The sequence below is a fragment of the Salvelinus fontinalis genome, chromosome 13, assembly GCF_029448725.1.
Source record: "Salvelinus fontinalis isolate EN_2023a chromosome 13, ASM2944872v1, whole genome shotgun sequence".
NCBI classification, from domain to species: Eukaryota; Metazoa; Chordata; class Actinopteri; order Salmoniformes; family Salmonidae; genus Salvelinus; species Salvelinus fontinalis.
Genome location: NC_074677.1, coordinates 26802238 through 26807436, shown reverse-complemented (window position 1 = coordinate 26807436; position 5199 = coordinate 26802238). Strand labels below are relative to the sequence as shown.

Sequence of the window (5199 nt, the reverse complement as noted above, 5' to 3'; positions counted from 1 at the left end):
TTGTAGTGTTTCAAGGCATTGTTAATGATGGTTGATGAGTATTACAATATAATTAGTAGAGCATAATAAACTGTAATGAGGTAGATATATGAGTAGATATAATATGTGGGTGGAATTCAATTTACACGCAATATTGATAATTATTTTGAATTATATTTTAGATTCTTGGCGACAGGGGAATCCTACAGGACCATTGGATTCAGCTTCTAAGTTGGACGCTCCACGGTGGCAGGCATTGTCCTCTCTGTGCCACAAACCATTTGGGACTGTCTGGTTGGTGAATACATGCCTGTCTCCAAGGAGGAAGCCTGGAGGGCCATCGCTGCAGAGTTCCTGGAGAGGTGGAATTTCCCCAACTGTTGGCTCCATTGACGGGAAACATGTAGTAATCCAGGCTCCACCGTGCTCGGGTTCGCAATTCTACAACTACAAGGGTACATATTCAGTTGGCATCTACTACAGCCAAGAGTACATCTACTGTTTCCATGTTGTCGATGTTGGTGCTTACGGCAAGGGAAGTAATGGCGGGACCCTCCGGGACTCTGCCTTCGGCCAGGCACTTCAGGATGGCACCCTGGAGATTCCACTACCTGCATCACTCCCTGGAGCTGAAGACCTGGGACCTGTTCCCCACATCTTTGTCGGCGACGAGGCCTTCCCTTTAAGACCCAACCTCATGAGTCCCTACGCTGGACGCCAGCTGCCATTGCCAAAGCCTGTAAGGATCTTTAACAAACGATTGTCCAGGGCAAGGTTAGTTGTTGAATGCGCCTTTGGGATTCTGGCAGCCCGGTGGAGAATGTATTGGAGAGTGTTTGGTCTCAGCCCCTCAAATGTCGATGCCTGCATGAAGGCCACATGTGTTCTCTATAACTACCTGCGGAGGTCATTCCAGGAGCCGCTCCGGATGGAGATGGGCAAGCCAAATGGTCACCTACCTGATGTCACCAGGGCAGGTGCCAACAACGCCCCCAGACAGGTACTCCAGGTGAGGGAGAAGCTAACCACCTACTTCTCATCGCCAGCAGGTGAAGTCCCATGGCAGTATGCCGTGGAGTGAAACTGCTCTTTTAAGAGCCCCCTAACACAAAGGTTATTTTAAGAACCATCCACCGTTGTCCATAAAGTTGCATTTTCCCCTCAGATTACTTTATGTATCATTGTCTCTCTTCATTTGGAAGTTATATTTAAGTGAAATTTGGGAGTAAAGACCACACCTTAAAACCCCTTCCCTCTCTCATTAACGTCAGTATTATACACACCTGGCATGGTACATCAGGTGAGCAGGAGCACTAATTAAGGTTATACGACATCCAGTTAGTATGATAACAAAGGGAAAGGGTAACCTAGGGTCCATACAAACAGTACAGTTTACCACCATGTTCACTGGCCTAACAAAATACAGGTGGAAAAAAAACAAATTAGGAAAATAATGTGTGTTTTTACTTTCATCAAGAAATAAGCAGATTAAGTCTAAATGAGATATTAATAAACAACTGACTATGAAAACATAATTTAATAAGTATTCAAGTACAGGAAAGAACATGACAGGTATGTGTGTTGTAAAAATGTTTAAAAAAATAGAACTATTGAAAGAGGTGTGTATGTGCGTGTAAAAAATAAATAAAATGAATGTGTAGCCTGTAATCTGTAAGAGAACAACAAGAGCATGTATTTTTGGCACAACTGCAGACCGATACAGGGACAACTCATAAAGCCTAGACGTAGTAGGGGAACTTCAGACATGGCTATAAAGAGAGAGAGGGCAGGGCACTGGAGATCTGAGGTACAGAGAGGAGTGGAGGAGAGGTGTGTGTGTGTGTCTCTGTCTCTGGAAAAAAAGAAAGAATGGAATGTGTAGCCATAACACAGCTAAACAAACAAATGGCCCCTGGACGTCATGGACCAGTCGATGGAACATAACTTCACAAACAGTTTCAACACCCTGGTTTTCAAGTGATTTTGAATGAAAGAAATATATTCACCTTTAGTCTCGTAAGAGACCAACAAGAGCATCTGTGAAAACTCCGTATGAGTTTCAATTCTGTCAATTCAGAAATCTATGTAACACTAATAATGAATGCTATCCTATGACTTTATAAACAAATGACTTTATGAATTGCCTGAATTTAAACACAACTGACGTGTGTGAAAAGAAAGGTACAATGAGGGAGGCCAAAACAACAAACAGACAACTCCTCTTCCTGTCCTTCCTCTCCTCTTCCTGTCCTTCCTCTCCTCTTCCTGTCCTTCCTGTGAGCTGGTCGGCTAAATTGACTCCATTTCTGAAAGGGAAGAGAAAAACAACACATACAAGCTTAACATAATATGACACCATAAAAGGTGAGATTTATGTTTACTAAATACTGCTTGTATAGTGTAGTTAGTGGCATAAATATAGGAACAGTGTGGTAAAGTTGGTAATACCTGCTGTTTACTTATGGAATTTGTATTTCAGATCAAAAGATGAATGTGACAGGCACATATTTAGACAGCAAACTGTTGTTTTAAGATATTATCTAACCCAGAAACAACAGCTATACATTTGCCTCCTATTAATACTTTGATCTGAAATACAAATTAACCTACATGACTATACTGTAAAAAATTACCTACTTTACTTCACTGTCGCACACTTATGACACTACCTGTGATGTGGAGAGAAAAAACGTACCATTGAACTCGGCTTCGAAAAGCAGCTGATACATTTTAACCTTGACTGCGGCTTTTCTTTGTTGAGGCAGCCTCTTCAGTGTTGGCACCAGGCTCATGGCAAAGAGGGTCTCTTCATCCTCCTTCCTGTGAGCAGCAGGTTGGGCTGCAATCCTCTCGATGGCTTGGAGGAGCCTCTGCTGAAATGAGTTGAGTGGATCTGGGGGCTGGTACCTCCGATGACGCCTGGTGTGACGTTGTTCCTCTTCAATTCTCTCCCTGTTTCTCTCCACGGCCACATCCTGTTCAACGAGGTCACTTCCGTGAGGTTCATAATAATCTCAGGTGGTCCTAGATCCAGAGGTGCTTCCTCCATTTCATCATCTTCCATGGCTGCAAAGGTGGTGGTCATACTCGTGGATGATGTAGACGTTGTAGAGGGTCTCGCTGCACTTGTAGGTGACGTTGAGGGTCTTGATGCACTGGTGGCGACAACACTTGTGGATGACGTAGTAGAGGGTCTGGCTGTAAAATTGCCACTCATTGCCCTAGGTACAATAAATGGATCCAGAAAAAAAAGAATGTGGCAGAAGCGCCAAGGCTGCTGGCCTGAAGCTGCTGACCCAGACCTCTTCTTCTCTTTCTCTGCCCTTCTCTCTCTCTGATACCTGTCCCTGAGTCCTATCCACTTCCCCCTACAGTCTTCTTCTACACAGACATGAACATGATAAGCCAAACCATTACCTAGCATAACTATAGTTATTAGATAGCTATCATGGACATGTCACCTACTGTACACATAGACACACACACATGGTTATCTGACCAAATTATCAGGGGTACAGTCGTATCTACCATTTCTATTACTATTTATCTAGCATACACTCACACTCTTTCAAACATGATTATTTGGTAAAGTTATTAGGGGTAGTAACTAGCATTATTTATTTGACTATTTCTTTCACACACACACCTCATTTGCTAGGTTAGCTAGCTAGCTAACGTTAACTAGCTACATCTAGCACAAGCTCACTACTAAACTGACCTGGCAATCCTACTATCGTGGACACTTGTCTCCAAGCAGCATTTTTTGTGTTTATGTCCCTGTAGCTGTCAGCAGTTGTGTCAAAAAGACACAGCTTTGAGGATACTGCGAAAATGACTCTCTCCTCCATGTGTCCAACCGCATGCGAACATCTGCAAAAGGTACCTGCATCAGTAGTTGCCTAGCTGCGCAAAATGTTATGCAGCAGTGATTCAGACGCAGTCCGTGTGTTCGAAGCGTGTCGGTTTCAAATTTGGGGAAGGTAATTTTCAGCATAGAAATGCACCTTTATAATAAAAGCAATGCATGCATAATCGCATTTGTGGTCACTTTAGAATGGTGTTTTCCTGCTAATGGAACATTCGCGCTTATAGCCTACTGCCGTATGCGCATTGCTGCGCTTATAATGGAAAGAAATAGCCTAATAGTTTATCAACATTTTAAGCTAAACGTTCTGATCTGTTGCGTCAGCCACATTGCGTAAAACAGTTTTTTCTATGCTAGTGGTGTAATATTCATATGTGTAAACAAGTGGTTGTATTAATTTGCGATCTATCGCATCCCACAACTGTCCCAGACAATGTTTGGAATATTTATTTCTCGCACAGAATAGAATAGGTCGATTTTTGTACCTTGGGGATAGTAGATTGACATAAACTAGTGCTTTTGCTGTTCGATAGGCCTACTCATCTTGTCGGCTGACGAAAAGTAAATGTGGACAGTTCTTCCAATATACACAGCGGGTGCATTACGGCCACACAAAGGGGATGCCGCCTTGAAATTCTAGGCATTATTAAGTGCTTGTCAAATTGTGAATAAGTGACTGATGTAGCGTGTACAGCCTGCGCAAAATCCAAAGCAGAGCTCATACCTTTCATGCAACTTTTTTCAAATCATCATTAGAGTCGCATCATTCAGCCTTACAATGTATTAAACATCAAAACATATAGCCCAACGTTTGTAGAACTAAAGTTATATTAATAACAACAAAAAAAGCATACAGGAATACTTATTTTTTTGTTATCTTTCACTTATTTGGCGTGGTTTACGGCCAAACAGTAGCCTGTGTAAAGTTGGTTTAATAAACCGTCAATTCGTAAACTCATTCCTCTGTCTGGACAATTGTTCCTTTATGATCTAGTCAGGTCATTATAATACTATAAAATAATGTCCCGGATTTCGAAACGAATCTTGTCTGCTAAATTAGCTAGTGTAGCCCACAGCCATTTGGCATAGCCAGATCAGGACACAATGTCACGACTTCCACCGAAGGTAGTTCCTCTCCCTGTTCGGGCGGCGCTCGGCGGTCGGAGTAGCCGGCCTACTAGCCATCACCGATCCTTTTCTGTTTGTTTTGTCTTTGGTTCTTTCACACCTGGTTTAATTTGCCTTAATTTCTGTTCGTATATATTTACCCTGTTGCCTGCCTGGGATTGTTTTATTTTGTGATGTATCGCGGTGAGGTTGTGCCTATTTATTTATTTTTTTTCACGCATTTTAAT

General features: G+C 42.4%; 1 long non-coding RNA gene across 1 annotated transcript; it reads right to left on the bottom strand.

Annotated features, from left to right (window-relative positions):
- LOC129868333 (uncharacterized) lies at nucleotides 1–4949 on the bottom strand. Its single transcript, XR_008761748.1, has 2 exons — nucleotides 2675–4949; nucleotides 1–2285 (listed from the first exon to the last, which is right to left on the bottom strand). It is a non-coding gene; the product is annotated as an uncharacterized LOC129868333 (long non-coding RNA).
- Between the last annotated feature and the right edge of the window lie 250 nt (nucleotides 4950–5199).